Source organism: Bombus vancouverensis, chromosome 8 (genome assembly GCF_051014615.1).
Source record: "Bombus vancouverensis nearcticus chromosome 8, iyBomVanc1_principal, whole genome shotgun sequence".
NCBI lineage: Eukaryota > Metazoa > Arthropoda > Insecta > Hymenoptera > Apidae > Bombus > Bombus vancouverensis.
In genome coordinates, this window is record NC_134918.1 from 962,135 (window position 1) to 987,988 (window position 25,854).

A 25,854-nucleotide genomic window follows, 5' to 3' on the forward strand; every position below is an offset into this window, starting at 1 on the left:
AAGGAAAGAATTCATTAGTTTAATATTTAATATTTAGAAATCATATAAAAGAAATAAAAGCTAATCTTCATTAACAAACTTTAGAGTAATCTTCCTTTGAAATTTATCTGGTAACTTCAGTCATTTATCCATTAATATTAAGTTATGATTCCACTACATTTCAGTTATAATGGTACAATAATGTTTCTATTAATAAAACATGGCTTTTCTTATATAGGTATCTCTTACAGTGTTGACAAAATTTCAATAATTTGGAATATTTTATTTTCAAGTCGTACAAAAATATTAAATGTTAAAAGGAAACTTTATAAAATTGAATAATAGATTATTAGTTATACACTAATAATTAACTTTCATATGACGCTATTATAGCGTACAAGTGTATAATATTTAGTTTGTTAAAATGAAATTAGTCAAAATTTAATTTGCAACTATGTAAAATTAATTCTTAGGTACTCTGACACATATAATTAACCATTTCTATGATTCATTATGTCATTTATAGAACATGTTTGTACATTTCCTCTTTAAATCGTAAATTTAATTAGTTCAATGACGGAGAATCCGGAAAATAATTCGAACGCGAAAGGAATCGCTAATAAAATTGGTCTTTCCGTTTTGCTCCAACGATGCACGATGCTTTTGAAAGGAAGGAGGGGAAAAGCCAGAGAGAAGGAAAGCGTGATTATTTTCGATTCTTAGAAAACCAGGATCTCAATGTTGGTGAGCAGCCAGGCGTAGGCGATTGTGAGAAATAACAAAAAGGTGTATGTTACCTCCCTTCGAGTTGATGCTTTGTTTCATTAACCCTGCCTCGTGGATAAGACAGGCGAAAATGCAATACATTTGGCATGAAATCATATGTAATAACATTTGTGAACACATATATTATAATTTAATCCTCAATTAATGTCGTTAGGTCATAAAATTAGATTCAGATTAGATTATTTAATTTTTAGATATTTCATTCTACATTTATTCTATAATTTATGTGATGAAAAAACTGCTGGTTTCGATGCATGTATGTGGATTTTAAAATGCACAGAATATGATATGTAAAAATATATAAAGTACCTAAAGTAGAGTACTGTCTACTTTATTTAGTACCAGGCTCCACTTTATTTATTATACTTATAAAAATAGAAATTTCCATAAATATCCGTCAGTCTAACGGTAAGCATGATTAATAATATTAACGACATTTCAATAAATCCAATAGAGATAAGTATTGTAGTCATCTTTGACATGACAATAGTACTAGGAGCTCAAGTAAAACAAGTGAATTATGTACCTATTTATTTGATAATTTTACATTTTTGTGCTAGTCCATACTATTAAAATTTATTAGAATTACATATAAATTAATACTATATAATATCTTTTTTACGTAATTAATAACAAGTTTCTTTTTGTGTAATGTACTTGATAGTCATTCAAACTCCGAAGAATTTTGAAAAACTTATAACGTGATAATTCGTGTTATAATTGTAAATTCTTCAACGATGTATAATGTATAATGTACTGTATGATATTTTCTCTATGAAGATTTAAATCACATCAATAAGAAATAAATTAATAAATACAACAATTTTGCCCTATTATACATAAAAAAAAACTGATTCTACAAATTTTCTTAATTTTTTCATTTCTCACAGTTTTAATGACACTCCTAAACGAATAATTGAAAAATACACTTTTTTAATTGTTTATATTAAAAAGGGGAAAGAATCGAGAGATAACGAAAACAGGCTATTAACTATCTTAGTTATTAGCAAGTTCGTGAATGAATATGCCAATTACATGATATTCTTACAACACAGTTTTATCTATAGGCGATAATACTGCGCAAGTATTGAAATAGTGAAACGTATCAGAGTTTACCATCAATCCATAAATACTGATCGTATTACATAATAATAATGGGATAAGTGTACGAAGGATAATAACGGACAATTAGACGAAAGTGTAATTAATGCGATAATGAGTTTACTCAAACTTAATGGAACGTTAATTTTCCAATTTTCGAAAGAGATACATCGAAAGTAATTATTTTATTCCGCTTGAACATGTACCGGATTCTAGCAACGGATAATATATATTCAGTTTCAATAAATCTTAAGTAATAGAAAGGAAATAGAATAGATTTGCTATATTAGATAGATATTAGATGCGTCAAATTGCAATACTTCATTCCTATGCTACCAAATTTTTGTAATCATATGAAAGTACGGAATACTTGCGATAATCGCACAGAAATCGGCGCCCAAGTTTTGCAATTATGTGAAGGTGGACACAATTCTATTTCTGAAAGTTGAGATTTTAGTCGTGCCGAACATAGAAAAGGACAATATCAGTGAAAGAAGAAGAGGGATTGACAGTCGAGGCGTTCCGTAAATATTTAAAGGCTCGCGATAAGCTGAAATCTTTAATTCAAAAGTCAAACTTTCTCATTTTTGATTTGTGTTGAACAAAACTTTTCCCAACATGTTCCTTACATTTTTCCGATTAAAATGACATCAAACACGATATAATCTGGCGCATACTTGCTTACTTAATAAATGATCATCAAATACATATCAATAAGTAAATATATTATAAGTAAATTTTATCGTGTTTGTTCTTGTTTTAATCAGAAAGATTTCACAAATACCTTAGTAGAAGTTCAATTTAACACTTAGTCAACCGTACGGGGAGATCTCCCCTCTGTGAAGGACATCGCTGCGTGACTGAAAGGGGAGATCTCCCTTTTTGACTTTAGCAAGGCGTTTTCTTCTTTTTTGTTGCTATTATCAGTTATTGTTTACCGAGAGTTGTTCCCAATTAATTGCGACACTTTTTCTGCTTTTATAAAGTACAGTATATGATAAAATACACCAACTTGCTGTTGTTAAAATTAATTAAAAAATTACACTATCAGTTATGACTAAAAGTTATAATTGAACGATACCACACTGTAAAAAAATATTAAAATGCATTATGAATTTTTAACTTCACGTTCGAGTCGTCTTATTTATCTTTAGTCATCTTTAATATTTTTAATTTTACTTAATATTTTTAATTTAATATACACTTTTAATTTGATGTTTTGTATAAACGATATATGAAATCGTTAAACAAAATCATTACTGCAAAATATAATTGACCGCCTAAACAATTTTTAGACTTCTTTTGTTTTTCAAGTAGTGAATATTAGTCCTCGTTACTCGAAAAAAATGCACGGTGGACAGCGTAAGGTTGGCTTGTGGGGGCGCGGTGGACACCCTATAAGTTGGCTTGTCCAGTGCGGTGAGAAGCGTATAGCTCGCTGTGGCGCGCGCGGTTGGCTAAGTGTTAAGAAACGTTAAAAATAAAAAAAGTTTCGCCTTAGAATTAGTATCTAGATACATTGTCTCAGCGATATCTAACATTGGATCATGTTACACTACTCGACCGCGGCGGGCCGTCGAACTTCGTGGTGCGTTGAGAGTTACCTCTCCCCTCCTTTCCGTAGTGCGGATGACGACGGTGCAAAAGATATTTTTCTGCAATTATCGAATATTTCCCTACTAAAAATGATATGAAATTTATTATAGTCGGGTCTAATTAATTAGTACATAATAAATGCATTAATTACTTTTGTAATCATAAATACAAGTTCTTTCTGTAGCTGTAAATATAAAAAAAAATGTAATTTTAGTATGGTTACAGAAGTTCTCTATGATAAGCGTCTGTTTTAATTTTCTCTATCCTGCCACAATAATCTCCCGGCGCTGCTTATACATTACTTTGAGAGAAGAACCGGGTTCGCAACTCCGGAGAGTGACGATCTTGTTCTAAAATAGAAATTTCGACATTTTTTATTAAATGCATTTACAATATGGCCCTCGATCGTTAATTTAATTAAAAATTTGGAGAATTACAACATTTGTCATAATATGATGTAAAAGATAAGAATACAATATGAAAATATAAAACATCTAGATATAGACTATCAACGAATCAATCGTGAAAATTTTCCATCGGCAATCGGCGACTAAATTTGGTACGCGCTGTGTCCACGTCTGCATATCAACAGACGCACCGCGATGCAAATTTGCAACTCGTTGCGCAACCACGTTGAACGGTCGTAAAAATACAGTCAGACTATATCGATCGATGTGTAATCGATGAATCTAATAATGGCCGGGCACGATTATTCAAGATCGACGCCGGTGCACGCGTAAACCGATCGCGAAATCAACGCCGGCTGGGAAAGATATTTTCCCCTGGCTGGGTTTGGTTGAAGTTGGTTGGTGAACTGTTCGCGGTGGTAGGCGGCGAGCGTGGGTCTATCCGCCGCGATTTAAATATTTAACTCTGCTTAAACGTCAGCGAGCCAGCGCAACGCTGGCATTACTCGCGTGAGCAATAATTCCCGTCCGCGAGTAAACTCGCTTGGGAAAATCGAGCGACCGCGTGAACCATCCTCCCATCTACTTGTAACTGGCTGGCGGGAACGCGCTGGGAAAATTTCATTTTGTATGTTTGTTGCAAATAAAGTAATAAAGGAGAAAACAAAAAGAAGAGAAAATGGAGAAAATGTTCATTATTTGGATTTATGTATATGACCCGGCTTTTTGACAGTAAACAGAAAATTTGATTTATCGTTCTTTTTCTCCTCATTTATATAATATATAATAACATATAATTCATTATCTACTACAGTTGAGAACAGAAAATGAATATAAGATATTCACTCTGTCAATGATCGTGCACTACTTGGATTTGATGAAATTGATGATGCACCACATGTGTTTCAGAATGAAATCGTTATCAATTAGTAGTTAAGAAACTACAAAAATGTAACCATGTGAAAGATAATAGCATAATAATATAACGATGAGATATATAAAAATTCAAATTTCAAATTATTCTCACAAGAGATAAATATTTTCATTGTAGTAAGTTCCAATATACATGCATACATTGGACGCACATATCCAGGCAAATATTTGAAATCATTTTTCCAATCGTACATCTATCATTAATAATATTCTTTAATTTAATGAAATCGGTTATATATATTTAGATGAACAAAGTCGGTTACATTAAATGACAAAATCCTAAGCTGATATTTCTGAAAATTATTGAGTTCAATGAAATGTATGACCTATAGCGTGGAATCTCAAATATCCCAATCTTTATTATCCACATATTCTAACAGAATAGTATTAATAAGAGAACGAGATGTTTTATGTAGTTGTTACGATGCTTGTATGAAAGAGAATTGTAATTTAACGTCTGCCTTAGGAAAGCTTGGCCATTATCATTATTATAAGAGTCTAATGTTTTATAACAATAATGCAAAGAGCCAAACAAAAAGTATTTTTATCCCTATGTAGTCATATTACTCATAAAAAAGATAATATTGTTGAATTGATAGAGTAATACTTAATGTAGTTTAAAAAGTAATAGATGTGAAATACATATATCTCTATGTGTTGAAATTAACACAAATGGAAATATCGAAACACACATTATAAATATGATTTTTTAAAGTATCCCTTTCTTATATCGAAACTGTAATGTTACTTTGAAGTCGAAACAATTAAAAAATCTAAGTGCTTAATTTCTAAACAGTTATACTTCTCGATAAGGGTAACTGCATCATTTTAATAGAAAATTGAAACTGTGAGTGCTAAACAAACAATTTTGAATGAAGGGGATTGAATTAAATGCTTTGTAGAATAAATTAGATAGATATTAAATTTATTACAGAGATATTTAATAATTTTACTGAATTATCCACAATTTGAAACATTCCTTCCAATGTATATGCAATTACAATATTAATTTTTCATTAGAATATTATCTTATTAAGTAGATACTATTAAAATGTTTCAAATTCTTAGTATTAAATATTGCTTTAATATTCACAATTTTTTGCACATTTTCATACAATAATCTTTACCTAACAATTTCTGCTTTAATTTTTTTTTCTCTAATATTTCTTATATAAAATTCCCCAATATTTGATAAAGAAGAAATAAATATTCTGCGTTCTTCAAATATTCCAAGTTGAAATTCAATATAGAATTAGAAATGATTTTATGTTCAGATAAAATAATTGAAGAAAATATAGAATTAAACTTTACAAACATTATCTAACGGAAGAAAGCTAGCAATTGTCACAACGTATAATTCATCTACCCACAATTACTTGAGATTAAATGGATTGTTCTCTTGAGATATGAATTATTTCCTCTATTAAAATGCCTCTTGGAAAGATCATATAAAATCTAGTTTGAATTATAATATTTTCCAAAACCCCTTCACGAAAATAAGCTCTTTCAAAACAAAGACTTTCAATATATATTTATATATAACATGCCAAAAGATTGGAATTACTTTCCCAACTGTACCAATATTGCACTACCTAGTCTTACCGCTAATTTTATTATTAGTCTGAAAGTAATGCCAAAGACATTAATGATATTAGGTTACTTCAAAAGTTTCTTTCATTTTATAAGGAAATAATACATGCGAAACATTTTTTGTTTTATATTATTTTATTCCAATAGAACAAAATGGATCATACATAATTCAATACAATAATATAAAACAAAAAATATTGTGCATCTATTATTTCCTTGTAAAACGAAAGAAACTTCTGGGACAACCTAATATAATAATTTCCCTTAATTCGATAGATCTTGCGACAAAAAGTTTTCGGTGATAACAAAGACCTAAGCTGATTCCTTTTTCAATTCTTAGATGTTGTAAAACATCTAGTAATTCCAAACTTTTGGTTAGTTGTTTCATATTGTTCTACAATGTTTATTTAATATTATAACTTTATTATAATTAATATCATAATTTTATATAATTATTATATAATTAGTATCATAATTTTATAACTATAATTACAAATTGCACATATTCGTGATAAGGTGCAAGTATATAAGTGTTTTCATCTTACAATAGTAACAAATTATTTGTGTTGCATTTAAAAGATACAGATGTATCTTAAATTTGGAAGTTTCGATTGTCCTTAATTGCAGATGTATTATTTATTTGTTTCAATTTCGCAACGATATTAACCAGCAAACTATCTATCAAAATATGGAACGCGTTTAAACTTTGACAAATGTATAAAAGTTGTAAATCATTAATGGATGTTATTACATTTGTTGTCATTAGGAAACATTACTATTTCAGAAGCTTAAACGATCTTATAATTCCGAACAAAAGTAGCGGAGCTAAAATTGAAAATAAATCGTTTCTTTTTCTTTATGGGACGCTCCAAAAAAAGGTATGCTTTTGATGAAACGAAAAACGAATTAGAGGATTTTGAAGAAATATTGTCTACAAAAGAATTTATACAAATATTTTTAAGCATTTTCTACGGGTAGGATATTACAAATTCAAAAAATGCGGAAACTGTTATAATAAAAAATGTATGTGTTTACGTGCGTACACGCTCAGTAACAAAACAGATAAAATTAATAGCTAATATAAATTTCTATAATTTTCTACACACATACAAATTTTCATATGTTCTTAGTATATAAAAGATATGTAAAATATGCATCAGTATAGACTTGGATATGTGTATAATATAAAATATCTTTGTTCACTAAGAAGAAAAAGCTAATATTAATAGTTAATATAATGTTTTATAATCTTCTACAAAAATGTTTATACATCTATTAGTATGAAAAAATATAAAACAAGTATTGGTAGAAACGAAGCTACGAATTTTTGGAATTCAAAAATCTTTATAATAAAAAATATTCTTGCTTACTAAGCAAAAAGACAAAATTATTTAGTATTTTGCAAATGTGCACCGATGATTTACTAACCGAGCGAAGTCCGCTTAAGACTAATATGTATTTAGAATGTAGGCGTTGCTATTAAAATTTGTAAAATTGCCAATAGCTTACGTGACAGCTAAGCTTCTTCGAATTGATAACTGCCTTGAAACGTTCTGTCCTTTAAGCTATTTTAAATAAACAATTCTATATCTGTAGCCCATTTCCTGCTAAATATCTTTTCTTCCTAAATATATTACGTATTGAAAACGATCAAAATAGCCCAATATAAATACATTCAAACTTCGAGTAATACCCACATACAATCATATACATGATATATATTGCTGGAAAAAGAATCGTTGAACTATTTTAATAGACTGTTTTAGAAAAAGAAATTTAGTAACTTAAGACGGACATGTATTGTTTAATAATTATTCATTTGTTAATTTTTACAAATTTCATAATTGATCATTCGTGTAAGCTAGATTCAAAAATTAAACATTTAGATTAGGTATGTATTATAATTCATTATTCTTAAACATCAGTATGATACAAATAAGTAATTATTTAGTATTACAAGTAAGTAACTATTTATAGCGAAGCATAAGATTTCAGTTACTATAAAACAGATAACAACATTAATTCTATGACCGCTTTTTAGTCGATATAAAATAACAGATTATTTATAAGAACGATCCGAGAATCGATAAAGGAACTGTAAGCAGAACAGAAATTTCAGTTTCTTGTAACAGTTTCAGTCTCTTCTAGCCTTACAAAACATAAGAAATATATATTTAAATCTTATATTATAACAAGAAATTGGAAGTACAATTTTGTATAACGGAATTAACAGACTAAATTCAAAATTTTCTATCTTCTGAACTCCTCTGGAACCAAATTCCTTTTACGTATCTGGACTGCTTTGTTAACCATCGGGAGATAGATTAGAGAGGTGGAAAGGACCGACCGGAAACGAGATAATCGAAATTGTATGCGCGCCAAGAAGTCAGGCCGGGACGACCGACTTTGCGTAGAAAGCAAAATGCGCTCGAATCACCACGCATCCGGGCTCGAACCACTTGCCAAAGTCCCCACCATTGTGGAAACTTCATTCATGGTTCGCCTCCTGCAGGTGCGCGCGCTTATTAAGTCACTACCAACGAACGTAACGCGTAAAAATAAAAATGTCACCCTTTGATGCTTGTTTCTCTACCATTCTCCTAAAATTACTATTGAAACACGCGTCAATTTTCAGGATTATGGGTCTTCTGACAGTGTTTTGGAATGTGTTTGTAAAATTGGATCCATTGATCTCCTATTGATTTCTACCCACAGTCAATTACAAAAGTCTACATACGATATAAAACGTCTTAGCAAAAACGTTAGATCTATGGATTTTGATGATATATCAAAACACATATTGTTAAAATGTAATACAATTTATTCACTCTCAGCTTTGTAAAAAAAAAAAAAGAAATAGAAAAATATAAAATGCAATGTAACAAAAATTATATACATCTATTATATCTACGTGTAAAGATAAAATTAGACTTAATATTATATTAATATGTTATAGATCTTCCGTACATAAGCACTGATAACATTTGTCGTTTCTCGTGTAATTTTATCCTGATTTTTGTAAGTCAAACGTTTGAATTTTCTAAATTCCTTTTAGAAATACGTCGATCATAATTTTATCGATATGTACTGCGTACAAATAATTGTTTGACAAAGTCTTTAGTTTCTTTGATAAGTCAGATATACAACATTTGATAGATGTACATAGACTTTTGTAACTGACTGTATTTGAACTACTTAGACGCTTATAATCATTAGAGATTTCAAGATCATATTCCGTACGTTCAAATTAGTACGAGTATTGCTTTACATAAAGGATTTGTTGCTTTAAATAGTGAATTGAAAGAAATACAACATGTAGGAAATTGAAGAAAAGAAAATTAGTATTCTACATAATAGACTACTTGATAATAAAATTTTAGATTTGAGTAGAGAAATAATCATCTTTCATTATAACATAATTATAGAATGTGCACTTTTTTTATTACCAAATCTTGCGAATTTTGTAATATATTATGTTACGTTGAACTATATTCTATTTGTACCTTAAACAACTTCTAGATATGGTTTTCTCATATATAATAAATACTACAAAGAATGAAAATGCCTCCAAGGTATTGCAGTTTTTTATAAATTTTGCGAAATCTTTTCCCCTTTTTGGCTAAATCTTAATTTTCTCTATGTCTCCTATATCGCAAAATCTATGAATCTACGCACCGTAAAATATTTCTTTCCGCCATATTTCTTTTATTCTATATTGAACCTAGAGATACATATAAAGGTAGAGAGCGTGAGCGAACTGAGAAAGCGATAGAGGAACAGAAAGAGAACTCTGCATAGAGGCTTCTTGTGTTTTTGTCTAACAACGCATGCACATTCGTCTAGTAGATATGTAGGTGTAACTCTCATCAACGAGCGGTATCAGTGTGCATGCCTGATTAGACAAGGACAGAAAACGTCTCTATGCAGCGTTCTCTTTCTATTCCTATATCACATCCACTTACACCGTCTTACGTGGTAGCATATGACTCGCGTACTCTGTCTTTACATCTCTATAATACTAAGACGATAGGAAATCTAAAGATTTTTCTAGCAATAATAAAGATACTCTATTAGAAGAGGCTTAGCGTATAATTACCTCATTTAACGTAATACCCGTAATAATTACCAGTTCCAAGATATTCGTCTTGAAAGAGTATCATTTATCTGAAATAAATAATTCATTATTTAATAAATTTAAGATAAATGATATCTGTATTTAGCGCTTTCTTTTAATGTATATGTAAATATTCCTTTTCCTTTTTTATATATATCTGTAGGTAATATAAAACAACACTTTCTCTCTCTAATTACCCATAAATAATAGTTACAGTTACTATCTGTTTCACTAGGCTGCGGCGAGTTTAATTCACTCACTCTAGCTAATAATAATCTTACGCCTGCAATTTTTGAGCAGGAAAATGATTAAAACAGTAAAGTAACTACTTCTAGTATGGATATATAAAATTATTTAAATCCTACTATAAGAGTAAATAGGCTTCTATATAATGTACGAGATATATATAGATAGGATTCAAACTATAATACGTTTCTATCATTGTACACTGATATGTTGAAAATAGTGGTATAAACCGAAGAATGATGGTTCTTGCGTAAATGTAAGTCAGAAATATAAAATGACGATTTTTAATACGAGGCTTCTTTCCCGAGAACATCGGATTTGGAACTTTTCTAATTGTAAATATAGTATGTGTACATATTTGACTATTCTCTGATTGGATAAACAACAGGAGATTATTCTATACGTGAAAATAAATTGAAAACGTAGAACAAAATTATTTCATTTAAAGATTCACTTTCGAAAAACGGAATATGTAGATTTCTAAGTTTCTAAATTTATAATTATATAATTACATTTGTTCTATTTTATATTATTAAAATATATTAATTTAACGACACTCGTTTTTAAAAAATTTTAAACACATCAAATTATTACAAATGAGAAGGCTTTCGCAAAGGATCTTGCAATGGATTCAAACTAAAAATTATCGCAACTAATTATTCAAGTCATATTTTTCATTGAAATGAATTGATTCGTTATTTGGATTTCCAATATTAACAATAAAATACTAGTGACCAGACTACAAATGTTTAATCAAATTCATATTGTTATGCGCGTGAAATTGAGAGATAGACATAAATAATAATTTGTTTCAATTATTAAATGTTATAACGTGTACATTATTTTTCATATTTCATATATTTTTGCATTTTTCTTAGAAGTATTTTGTGCCCTATTTTTTCACATTATTACATTTTATTAAAATACACTATTGAATTCCTCAAAACACCCTAATATAGTGTATTAGACGACATAGTATTAGACGATATAGTGTGTTAATACGACTCTACATATTTTATTAAGGATTCCAATGTAACTTTAATAGAATGTTAAAAATTGAGAGTTTGATTTGCTTTCCCATTTAATACTTTTCAAGAAGTATTTTTTATAAACCAATGAAACATTTTACTTCTAATTCTTATCGATTATCACACTGTTAACTTTCACTCAAGGATTAATAAAATATGGTTTTTGTTATATTTATATATGTACTTATGTGTTAGTATCGCGTCACCCCTTTCGTTATAGCATCAATATACAAAAGCATTATGCCAACTATGTAAAAAGATTCAGTACTTAAAGAAAGAATTTCCATTTCGAGAAACAATCCATAAACATATAAAAGTCGTAAATCACTAATGAAAGTTATATATTGTACTTGTAATTATTAGTAAAGTACCAATTCTGGTGCAGATACATATATTTATAAACAAAACTAGGCAAATACCACCAAAACAGAGATTTACTTTATCCTTTAAATTCTACATATACTTTTACACGTTATGGTAATTTCTTCACAAACGTATAATTATTAATACTATGTTTCATAAGTTTAAGCGATTTAAGAAACTCTTTTCGACTCGAAAAACAAACCACTTGCATTGAAATAGCTGAAGAAAATTCATCTACATGCCCAATTCTCCCTCCCTTAACCTAACTCTAAAACCAAAACGCCAAGGATAGCGAAATAGAAAAGTAGAAAACAGAGAAGATACTGCTCGATCTAAACCTAACATTCCCAAAACGTTCTTCAGGATGCATTAAAGCCTCAGAGGGAAGATCACGAGAGAGTTCGTCGAGGAAATCCGAAAAAGCACGAGAAAGAGAGATAGACAACTCAGAGGCGTGCTTCGACTGCGAGTACTTTCTTCGCGTGAAACTGCACAAACCTCTCGCTCGAAACGAACACTCGACTATTTTAACCGTGAAATAACTCAGTCGAGGGTTCAGCCAGGAGGGTTCCGAGTGGAAAAGAGAAAAAGAGAACGAACGAAAGAGGAAAGAGGGAAGAGGGAAGAGGAGAAGAGCGACTGTGGCATGATATGTAGGTCCTAAAGATAGAGCACCCGAAACAACCATAAACCTTTTTATTCCAGTTGCCCTGTCCGACGATGCTTTCTTTTGTACACGATCCACTCTTCCTCTCCACCACGTGTAATGTTACTTTTTATCGCGGAAAAAAGATTTTCCCGAAGATTATGCCGCCGCCCTGAGAGGAACACGGTTTTTAATTTGCTGGATGGTACCAACTCGCTCGATTTCGTGATAAGGTCCTAATCCGGAAATGTACAGTCGATCTTTTTTCCCCTTTTTACTGTCTCTTATTTCATTTTTTTACTGTTCCCTTGTCTTTCCTCTTCATTTTCATTTTTACTGTTCTATTTGTCTCCTTTTATAGGGTTGTAATGATTGTCTTAACACGTTAATTGAACTATTTTTTTATCAGAGCAATGAAAACTAACTATCGAATAATACCTTCAGGTTATAAATAAAACATAGTAACTTATGTTAGATTACTAAAAATTTTATTTTGCATTTTACATTATCCACGAGAGAGATTAGCAGTTAAATTAGATTAGATTAAAAATTTCAAAATTAAGTAATTTAACCTTAAATAGTTATACTTCATAATGGCATAACAGTTTATGAATAATTCAGGGCGAACTTTTAAAGCAGACTTGCAAAAATTTGTGAGACATCTTTCACAGATGCAACATATTTTTAGTAAGCTATGAATAGGTTTAAGAACGTATTAATAAATGTTCTATTAAATGTTAGACCAATTCAGGACAGACAAATTTTAGTGAAAATGGATTCTGTGCACAAAATATAGGTAAAATTCAATAGAAAATTTAAAGCTTCTAATGCACCTTGATGACTGATTTGCGAATATCGTTCCTAATGTAGGTAATAGATAATAAATGGCTTTTCGTAAACCATCGTAAGAAAGGTACAGAATTAACAGATATTAAAGACAGAATTAAAATTACATTTCATGAATATAGTTAGCATTTGTTATATTTGTAACATTATTTGCAGCACAGATGTAATTAATATTTTAAAAGATTTAGTGTATAATTATAAAACTAATTGCATGTGTTGAATAACTTTTTGTTATTGAAGGAAGATAGGTTAAGCGATTGCTTTCGTGATATTTGACATTATGTACTTTTTATATTAATCAGTGCATAGAAGTCAAATATTTAGGTAGAAAATTTTATTAAAGTTTTAAAACCTAAAATATTCTTTTTTTGGAAGAAATAGCATATTATTTAAATAAAAGCAATCGAAGGTAATAAAATTAATTTGAAACGTTTTTCTCTACTCTACGTAATTAACGAGTTACAATAGAAAAATATTTGTAAAATAAATTTATGTGAAACTATGTTGCCACAAAAGTTTCTTCCGTTTTATGAATCCATTATATTTGTTTCAATAGAACAAAACAAAAAATGTTGTGCATCTATTATTTCCTTATAGAATGAAAAAACTTTTGATAAAATAATCTAAACTACATGTATGCATATAGCAGGACGTAAAAATGAAATGAAATTTAATTAGTCCGAGATTCCAGATATTTTAACTTCAAATTTAACTTTACTGTTTACAACATCATAATATTATTAGAATAAGAATTACGTTATGATGTTAACTTCAATTTTAATTTAAAGCGCAATTTTCAAAGTTCAACTTCTTATTGTAATACAAAAACATATATAAAAATTCAATTAAAAGTAACACAGAGTACACAGATTATATGAAAATGCTTAGAAAATGTCTTTTGAAAACAGAATACATACATCGTATTATGTTTAAAATGACTAACAGAGAAGAATATAATTTCAAAGAAAAATTCAAGTACATAAGAACAGAAAATAAAAGCCATTAGTCAGAGCTCGTAAAAATTACCAGATAAAAATCTAAACCCACGTAACTTATTGTTATATACTGTCTTAGAGAAACAAACACTACAAAATTTTAACTCTGATAAATTACCTATTTTTACGTTAAAATTGTTACATTCTGTATTTGCATTATAAATATACTACCTATGTTATATCCGAAGAGGTTAATGAAAGAGTGACACAGATACATTTTTCCCGAAAGTAAAAAATATAGTTGGAATAGGAGAAAATATATCAAATTATACTAAATATTCGAAATATATGGATTATAATATTTGTATTTAATTAAGTATTTAATGTTTTAAATAGTTTAGTTTAGTTTAATAGTTAAACTAATACTTTTAATATTTTGAAAATGTAACACCTAGGTAAACTTACTTTATTAGTAATAGCTGGACTGCAAATGTTTGTACTCATTAAGTACACAAATATATGAATAAAGAACATACAAAATATGTCAGCAATATTTTTAATAAAAGTCTAGATTTTATCTAGACATTATCTAGATATTATCTGCGATACAATATTTAGCAAAAAATATTTAACCATACTTTTACAGTTATTCTGGTATGTATGGTTTGTGTTATGATAAATTAGGATATTTATTGCAAACGTATCTTCAGTACAAAAATCAGTGTACAGCGTGAATAACTATAACATATAACAAATGTTAAATATGATCCCTCTGAGTATTAAGGTTTATTAATTTAATGGATAATTGGCTGTTTGAATAATGATCTTTGCGAAATACACACTTTCACTAAATATCTTATTATTTTCAGATTGTCTTCAAATTTGACCAGAACATATAATCATGACAGATGTGTCTCATAACAATGTTAACAAAATTTGAAAAAATTAAAAATTTGAATGTTTCATCTAGCAGATAATAGTTTTCCATACTAAATGTTCAAATATTTTCGTAAACCCGTATACGTGTAATAATAGTAACAATTTAACTGGGGGTACTTACGCAAATTCATAATTTTATAAACACAATTTCAAGAATGGATCTTAACTAGAGAATTGGTTTATCCACTGTAAATTCTAACGAATATTATGCTTTCAATATTTTACATATTTTTCCGTTGTGTTTCTTGCGCCATTAAATTACAATTGTCTTATTGTTACTTTATCAGCAATAACACAACGTCTTTACATCGAAAATATCAAGTTAAATGGAAAGTATTCAATTCCATTCAAATGAGACTCATGATGACTACACAGAAAACTCATTTGCGAAAAGAAAATCCTTTGAGACGTTTCTGACCATTCGAAAGCGACCGTTCGAAAATAACGCCATTGAAATTACTCCATCGTTAAATTATCAGAACCACGGAACAGCGATGAATGTTATCATCATTCGCATCTTCCAGAGATAGACGATCGTTTTTGCCCCGTTTTCCCTTCTACTTTGGGATTTCGCTGAACCGACTTAATGCGTTTCGCGTGAATCAGCTGATTTTTCAGCAGACTATGATTTACGAAGCAACCGACCGTTCGAAAATTGATCAAACACGGCTCGAATCCCCTATCGGTCGTTTGAGATCCCATCGAACGATGCCGATCATGTTCTTTAAACTTTCCTTTGCCGAGGGTGAAAGTTCCTCCTGCAAAAACTACCATCGAAACCTTCAGCTCATGGAAACATTGGAGACTTTTTTTCCCTTCTGATAGTTTTAATTCATGATGGCTTGAAGTTAGAAGAGATTATAGTAAAACAAATCGTAAAGCTCAATAAGATATTAATTACTGGTATAGTATAAGTATAGTATAATAAGATATTAATTACAGATATAAGTACAGGCAAATTCATATTCTTATGAGTATGATTAAAATAAATACCCTACCCTATAATATATAATAATCCTACCCTAGGTAGAAAATCTTTAGCCATTAAATATTCCCTAAATAGGCACTATACTAAAGATATTTTTGTTTGTTATGTGCATTCTATACATTTCTCTATCATCAAATTTCCCATAAACGGATATATGCATAAATGCTACAATTCCGCAGTTTACTTTATTTATGTTTGTTTGTTTTTTAAATAATGTTCCGTTTGCGACATTCTTACGCTGTTTTAATACTTAATAGGTTAAGGTAGAATATAATGGTAGTTTCTCTGACTGACGTTACACGGGTGCGGCTACATGAGACCAAACGTCATCGAACGTTAACGAGTGACGACTGTACGCAGGTAAACGGTGTCATTAAGAAAGCAAGACGATTAACCTTTTCAAGAACGGCGCTGCTCGAGCGAGCATCAACGAAAAAGGAGGGAAATGATACTCGCTTGGTTGACCTATAATTAAATCGCTTAGACCAGCGACAATCTCGTTGTAACGAATATGCACCACAAATGTCGAAAAGAATTTTCACGATAATAGCTGTTGTATCGATGTAAATGGACATTTCAAGTTAACAAATGTATTAAATAAGTATATACACTCCTGTCCAAAAATTTCGGCACCTTTTTTGAACGAAACAACATTTTTCGTACATTTTTTTAAGGAATAAGAATATTATAAATTTAGATTGTATTTTCATGTAAATTTTCACGATGATTATTAGATGAAATATTTGTGATTCTTTGGGCGCTGATCGAGTTGTTAATGATACGTTGCGCTTTGAAACTGTTTTAGGTCTGTCGTTTTTTCGTTTACACCAAGACGGAACAAAGCGCAGTGTACTATTAAAAATACGATCGAAATTCGGAGAACTGCAAATATGTCAAATATTAAAATTATAACTCATTTTTAAATATAACTACATAGTTACAATTTTATAATTAATTACTGTTTCAATACTATAAAAGCATAATATCTTAGGAACGAAATATTTATTTACATAAAGTAGTCTTTTATTTTGAACCCCAATATGCCCCAAACTTATTTTAGGAAAATGATAAAATTAGAAAAATGTCTAAAATTGTCAATACATAACTAAGCTCATCAATTTCAAAATAACACAAGTCCATTTTTCGATACTATGCGAATTATCGATATAACTGTCCTCAATTTGCTATTTGATCTATCTATCAATCTACTATTGAAAATAATATAAAATTCTCATCCCTTAGCTACTACGTTCTAACACAATGACATACATATTATAGGTTCACGAAATATGATGTTTTTACGGCCATCATTTTGAAACCATTAATCACGCATTCGTTTCATTAATCCAAGGGAAAAGCCAATTCTACTATTCAACCTGTAAAGCAGGTTTACAATAATAAGATACTACTAAAAACTACAAAATATCAAGACACGAAGTAGTTGTTCATACCTTAAAAATTTTATACCAAAATATACCAAACACACTGAAAACCTACAAACAGTGATTAAGTTTGACACACATTTTTTTATTAAATATCATATTTGGCATAAACTAGTTAAAAGCATCATAATAAATTATTCGATAATTTTCAAAACAGTATAAGTTTTCGGTTTTACGAATCTTTTTACCTGACAATATTATGTTTTAACTAGTATTTCTGGGTTATAAGTAGCCACGATAATTTGAGTTACGTTTGGATTAGGTTACTTAAAACTCTAAAATAAATTTTATACTTTGTATTTCCCAAAAATCATTTTATATTTTAGATGATAAATATCATCAACAATAAATATCAGTGATATTTAAAAACAAATCTGATCTATTATTAATAAATATAACCCAAACTATTATAAATATTGATATCAATAACTGACTAAAAGTTAAAAATCCAAGGTACCAATTAAGAGTTGAAGATAAAATTAAATGAATTAAAGAAGATACACAAGAAAAATTGACGTTCTTTAAATATCGATTGGCGAACTTTCGCTTTTTCAGATGGCTCCGATTCCGATTACTAATTTTATTACTTGATTTTTCTAGGGGTTCGAACAAATTCGAGAGTTATTACGAATGCGGAAAATATAACGCAGAAAATAGTCGATAGGTATGTTTGTTTAAACGACTCTCGTTCTCTCCCCTTCGAGCATTCACGGTACGTAAAGTCCGGAAATTACGAATAAATTGTTATTAGCTTAAGCGGTAGAACGATACTTTATTGCTGACTAGTTTATCGTTTCGAGGGTTGCAATTTTTTAAGCTGTTTACGCGGGTCATTGGACTTTCATGTAAATTGATAGAAGTGTTTTAATTGCCTTGAGTACGATAAATCTGTGATATAACGATCGAACTACGGGAAAATTGTCTCTATTGCAACAAAATTCTGATATACTATGTAATTTAAGGTAATTTACTGTGTGATTTCTTTCAACAAAAAGATTAGTATATCGACATGATTACTGTCGTAAAGAGACTTCTGGACTCACCTTAGAAGCTGTTGAACTAAGTTGAGCTGTACTAAGTATTTTACAAAAATTTTAATAATGTATAAATTATGCGGTATACCAACTTCTAATATGTAACTTGCAACACTATGTAGAAGTGATTCGAAGTGAAGTGACTTTGAAATTTTTATCTAAAAGTTAAAATTCTAGGATATTTTTCTCATAGCAATTAAAATTAGACATTAATTGTTTTGCATAATTCTTAACTATCAAATATTTCTCAACTCTTTCAATTCCATTCCTATATTTTCAACACATTCATTGTTCATTAAAATGATTAAGATGAACGTACAGAAAAACATAAAAAGTTGTCTTATGTACCTATATATGTAATTTATTTATTAGTCTATATGTACCTCTCATATATATTTCGATACGTACATTTTAAGAATGAGCAAGTATATGACTGATGCTATTAATGTTCAAGAGAATATAAAATACATTAACATTTATTATTACGATTTAATCCCATTGGAAAACATATCTTTCATATGAACTTGTCTGGCGATATACTGAATTTTGGAATTGTCTTTTTATAATATAAAATACGATACAATTTTTGAATTATGTTCTTCACTTATGACTTTCATATTCACCTCGTTCTCCTCATCATAGTCCCAAAACTTGAAACATCAATGACAATAGGCGGAAACTTGCCTTAGAAAGAAAACACCTTTTAGTAGTGATGGATTCAAGAAGTACTGAAAAGAAGTACCACGGGGCAGGAAAGTAAGCGTTGCTCTTCATCGCTCACCATGACGCATTACTGTATTCTTTCATTCGTATATCCTGACATTTTCGGCCAATACACGTTCTTATCTTTATGATTGTTTTGGGTTTATCAGAAATAACTAATCTAACCGGTATCCCTTTCATGGGACTTCTCTTTATCTTCATAGATACTATACATCACAAAAAGGTACGAACATGATAGCTTTGAATCCTCTATAAATATTAAAAGAAAAAAAGAAGTGGTAATTTTACATAGACTCGAATTTAATTGCAACAAATTGCATATATTTTAGCAAAGGCCAAAAACATTGCCAAGTAGAATCAATCACTGCTTGAACAAGTTCGAAACTTTACCAGCACTTTGCCAGAAATGTTCGTTTCGTCCAGAATCGTTTTTCTCAACCATCGTTCTTAGATAGTTACAAGTGCAAATTTTGAAATAAAATATGGGATTTTGTTCATCGTCTATAATTTTATAGAATTTTTCTATTGTAAGAATTCAATGAAAGGGTAACGCCTTTCTGACTCTCGCGATTCAATTACTCGTCCAAGTACTCGTTCCGAGGTTCGAAACCAGCTCATGAAGATCGAATACTATACAAACACGATGATATTATATCTTGTAATTAGTATTCGAACCCTATGAAGCGAATCCTGGTTATCTGGATTTGATACGAATTTATAAATACATATTGATCTTAGTCCCATCACTACTCAGAACGTGAGAAATCCATGAAAGTCGACGAAAACTGATCTCGAAAAAGAAAACTCTCTTTACTCGATATACAGCAAAATGAAAAGGATGAGACGGAGAAAAACGAGGTGGTACGAAGCAGTAACGTAAACGCGGACGAGTGACACGTGCCCGAAGAGTCATTATTCCATCAGCATGCCGGTTCGTCGACGAGTAGAGACGCACACGTGTTTACGTGTCATTACGCGCAAGTGCAGGCGGATGACGCGAAACGAAAGTCATAGGTCTGAAGTGGGAAATGGCCACGAAGAAACACGATGTGACGAAAGCGATTGAGCGTTCTTCGCATTGAACGACCGGCCGGTGAAACAAAGATCAACGTCTATTTACTCGCTGCAAAATTTGTGGACGCTTAACGACGCGTAAGTACGTCATCGCCGACATCCCTACACCCGTGAAATTTATCGAAAATTTAAAGTGATCGCAATTAATCGTGCAATGGTTTCATTTAAATGTACGTATTTCATGTACCGCTATGATTCTATTTATGTGTTTTGTGATTGCAATGGGGTATACTTTGAATATGGATGTATAGTTATGAAATGTATTGATATTGACGTTGAATCATACTATGCGACAAAAAGATAACATACCTCAAAAATTTGATGTATGTAGCATGTAGTAAATACATATACATATATATATTTTCGGTGCTCAATATATTATGATAAAAAATAGAGAGAAAGGAACCTATTACGTATTTAGAACGCCACGTAAGTTTAATAAAAAATAAATCAATAAATATATATATAATAGAGATATATAAAATAAAAAATATATAGAATGTATCTAACATATTTAATAATAAATAAACAACGATAATATTCTATGTAGATATAATTAAAATATCTAATTATGATATAATATTATTCTTTGTGAATTATACATTTATGTAACAATATATAACTTTATATAAAAATATATACAGGCAGAAAGTGAAAATAAGACAATAACAGACATAAAGAATAGGCAGCATAGGTTAAGAAGAAACAGTTCATTGTAACGATGTATCCGCAGTATGTATCTTATTTTAGCCACAACCATATAACAAATGGAAATTACACTCATCAAGAGTACACTTATCGCAAGTATGCTCATTAATCGTGTATGGTCACGGTCATTATAATTACAGTGTCATAAACTCATCACATTACACGATCGTGATTACGGTAGTAAAAAGTCATGCAGTTCCGACGTATCTTTCGTTCATGTCTTCATTTTCTTACAATTACTAGTAAGAAATTTATCATTAATTACCATATATTATCATATTAAATGGATACTCAACAGTCACAATCAGACACTTGATATTATCACTTTGACTTACTACTATCCATCTATAGCGAAAAATACTGCAGATCGAAGACCAATCGTTTCTAACGGGACATATTTTGATATTATTATAAGCTTTTTATATGGATGCATAGAGAAGATATTAAGATAAAATTCTCTTTTTTTCAATGGAATCACACATCTTTTATTTTATTACTCGATATAATAGCTTCGTCACTCTTTATAGAAGAAAGATTACCTAATCCTAAACTAATGGTCACCCTTATGGTTCGAAATTAATAACTTTTTGATGTATATCAAAGTATTTACATATATCAAAAAGTCATTAATTTCAAACCATAAGGGTGGCCACTAGTTTTGAAAACTTTTGTCGGAAGTCTTAATTCATGACATATGTATTTCATTAAACCAGCAATGGGTATCGAAATTAACACAATATTAAATTAAGATATTTCTTAAACTAATGATATTTTCTATATAAATGGGATAATACTTTTGTAAAAAAAAAATGATTGCGAGAGCGATATAGTAACAAAATACGATTCCATTTATAAATTCCGCACTCTTGCTAAATAATATATACTTTACCCTCTTTGCAATTTCTTTCATGGATCTAATCATAGATACTTATGTTCTCTTATAACACAATCGAAGAAGTAAGAATATTTTAAAACGAAACATATTCATGCATCGATAAATCAATGTTACGTTTATAATTCACTTCAAATTTGCTTCATTTCCAAAAGGAATATAGTAACAAAACCAAATATAGTAACTAAACATGACTATAGATTTTCAACTAGAAGAAAGGAACCTGCGCTGGGCAGCCAGTTACGCAGAGTGCATGCAAGAAGATGCAATGCCGGCACATCTCGCATCTGTCGTAGGGTATCCCCCACCTGGGAGAACTCCCTCCTTTCAGATATCGTTTCTTTCAACGTGGTAGAAACAGGTACAGCCGGAAAGCGGGCCGCGCTCGGAAGCTGCTGCATTAACCCATTAGGTCTTGATATCTTATTACATGATCCCCCAAAAATCTGGTACATTTTAAAGCTTTGATCGTCTACATCCTACGTCGCCCATTTATTGTACCCTAATTTTTTTTACAACATACATTTGTTCAATTTTTTCAACAAAAATTCATACCACTTTTTATATTTTTGTAAATAATTTGTTCATCTAATGAGACGAAATAGTTTTCCACAAATATTATGCTATAGGAATCACAAGTTTGGAATTCTTATGTATTTCGTACATAATATATAATATAAGCAATTTTATTGAATTGAAGGATATTATTAATGCTATTTGTAATGTTCATTACTAATTAATAATTTAATAAACGAGTAATCCAATAGAGGTGCAATTCGAAAAGTGATTCTAGATAATTGGCTGATAGTTATTGGAATAGAATGGAAATATTTTTTGTATGCAAATTTTTGTATATAATATTATATAATTATATTATCATATTATTTCTTATCATTATTTCACTTTTACATATTAATTTTGTTTTAGTTTCTTAACTACATGTCGATAACAATTTCATTTTAAGATACATGTGGCATCATCTGTCTTATCAAATGCAAATACATAGTGCAAGACCATAAAAAAATGTAATTCTTTCTTTTTAACTATGCCACATTGGAATACTCCATTTTGCACACAAAGTATATAAACCGTAAGATGAAAATCAGAAAACTAAGAAAGACAGAATTCTAATTCTGTTGAAATAAAAAATATCTATTTAATACATTATCGTTAGTAATCTATAAATATCAGAACAAAAAATACGAAATATTCCATGATAAGATATTAAAAATATGAATTAATGGAGAAAGAAGAGGAGGAGAGTGGCAGAGGAACTGCCGCTTCGCAACATGACCTCGACGACTCTCGATGTCAATTTCTCGTTACATTACCTCCCCTTTCTAGGCTACGCACACCAAAGGTCACTGTGCTCCATCTGGTTTCTCTTTGAAAGATGAAAGATGAAAGAACCCAGTGCCAGGTTTTGCTGGAATTTCTCCTGGAATCGAAGCCAACCGCCAATTAACCCGACAGGCTTGTGCTAATTGGCAGATTTAATTCGATATCATTTTTGAACGACTGTACAGTGATTGCATACGGTATCAGCGTTTATTATCGAATCAGTTTCGTTTATTTTTAGATTTAGATTGACGTATTTTATTTAATTTTATTTAGTCGTATATTTAAATCTAATTACTTTATCTAGCTTTATTTATTTTTAGACTTAGATTTATTTATTCTTTTTAGTTTTACTTATTCTTAGAGTTAGATTTGTTTACTTTTGAATATTTTTTATCATTTTTTATTGTTTTCAATCAACTGTTAAACAAATCGTTTAAAAAGTTTTTTACATAATGTCTTTCATGAAACTGGATAAGATGGAGAATGTATGGAAGATACCGATCACTAAAAATCAAAATAATACGAAATATTCAATAGTTCAAGAATTAAAAATAATGATTATTAATACAGTGGAAAATCCAAGATTTAATAGAAAAGGTTTTGAATAGTATGGAAAGGAGAATTTTTTATATGGCATTGACTCACCCTTCAATAGTAATACTAATTCATTGTTTGCAGAGATGTTGTAATAGTATCGTATATAGTATATCTAATGTTTTAAAATAAAGGATAATAGTTTTAACAATGGTAATAATAATATACCAGCTGAGAACGGGATAATTTTATAATAATGGTCAGCAGTATATCTAAGCATACACAAACCAAATAAATATTCTAAGTTAATTTTCTAGAACAAAAACATCGTATGGAAAAAATTGTATTCCCATCTTTGTCTTATTTGTTATGTAGAATCACAATATACAAAGTGAATTTTCTATCATATTTTATTTGCTTATTTGACTATTCATGTAGTTCGTATAGTATAACATATTTATATAATTTGGGTATTTTAACAGTTTAAATACTACTATAAAAGGAAACCTTTTTTCTAGTACTGAAAGTCATGAGAAACAACAAAATTTTGCCCTTTTATTTCGTTTTACTTAAACGTCCACCATTTCCAAACACTTCCTCTTGGAAACAAAACCGCCTCTGCCTCAGAAAACCTTCCAACAGACATCAAACTATCTAACCATCCGCGAGAAGGGGCAATTTAGGAATTAATTCGACGAGCAATCTCCACGAATAGCACTACTTCCGATAACTCCCGGGCAATTTCTTTTTCCCGCTTTGAAAGGCTAGCAGAAGGTTCCATGATGAAGAAAAGAAGAAGAAGGATGATGCATTTTGAGAGGAACGAAGAAAGAAAAGAAAGGGATGATGAGAAGATCAGACAAGTCGGTCCCTCTCTTCGTCTCTTTCTCTCTTCGTCTTGGCTCATTTCATCTGCTCGCCATCCTTTGTTCCCACGCCTCTTCTTGGACCGTCTTCTTCTTCGTCTTCTTCTTCTTCTTCTTCTTCTTCTTCTTCTACTACTACTACTACTACTACTACCACCACTACTACTACTACTACTTCTTCTTCTTCTTCTTCTTCTTCTACCACCGATATTGCCCGTCGTTCGTTCGTGAATCACCGTTACACTCAAAGGGAAATTTAGACGAAGCCTTGGCCAGTTGGAGAAAACAAAGAAAAAAGGAATTATAAAAGAAAGAAAATCATCGTGGTGGTTTGGAGGCGAGACGAGAAGGTTGTTGCAGGTTCAGGAGGATGTGAGATTGTGAAAGTCGCAGGTAAAAATGAGCGAGTTTACTAGGGAAAAAATTTTCTTTCGCGCCTCGTTTCCTTCCTGATTCGTTCGGTGTTAGTGAGGGAACCGGTATGAGAAACCGGACGAACGCGCCGCGGGAAACATCGTGGCGTATGAATATTGGAAAAGTAACGGGACCCAGGAGGCGAAAGCTTGGACGCTTGCATCTCAACCTCGTCGCGGTCCACGGCTTGACTTTGAAACGATAGTGTTCTTCTTTCAAAAGTTAACCCTTTAAACTACGGAGAATTAAATTCTTCGATGAAAATAATATGGGTAAATATATAATAATAATATAATAAAAAATATGAAATATAGTAAAAAACACATTTT

The 25,854-nt window shown here is 30.3% G+C and overlaps 1 protein-coding gene across 10 annotated transcripts in view; it reads right to left on the bottom strand.

The window, feature by feature from the left end:
* Positions 1-25,854, bottom strand: part of scalloped (TEA domain transcription factor 1 homolog scalloped) — a 337,742-nt gene that overhangs the window by 259,392 nt on the left and 52,496 nt on the right. For 2 of the 10 annotated variants that reach the window (XM_076620560.1, XM_076620558.1), the window contains exon 2: positions 10,489-10,556. The exons of the other annotated variants lie outside the window; for them this stretch is intronic. The gene's annotated coding sequence lies outside the window, so the exon portion shown is untranslated. The remainder of the gene's footprint in view (positions 1-10,488; positions 10,557-25,854) is intronic. 10 annotated transcript variants of the gene reach the window in all.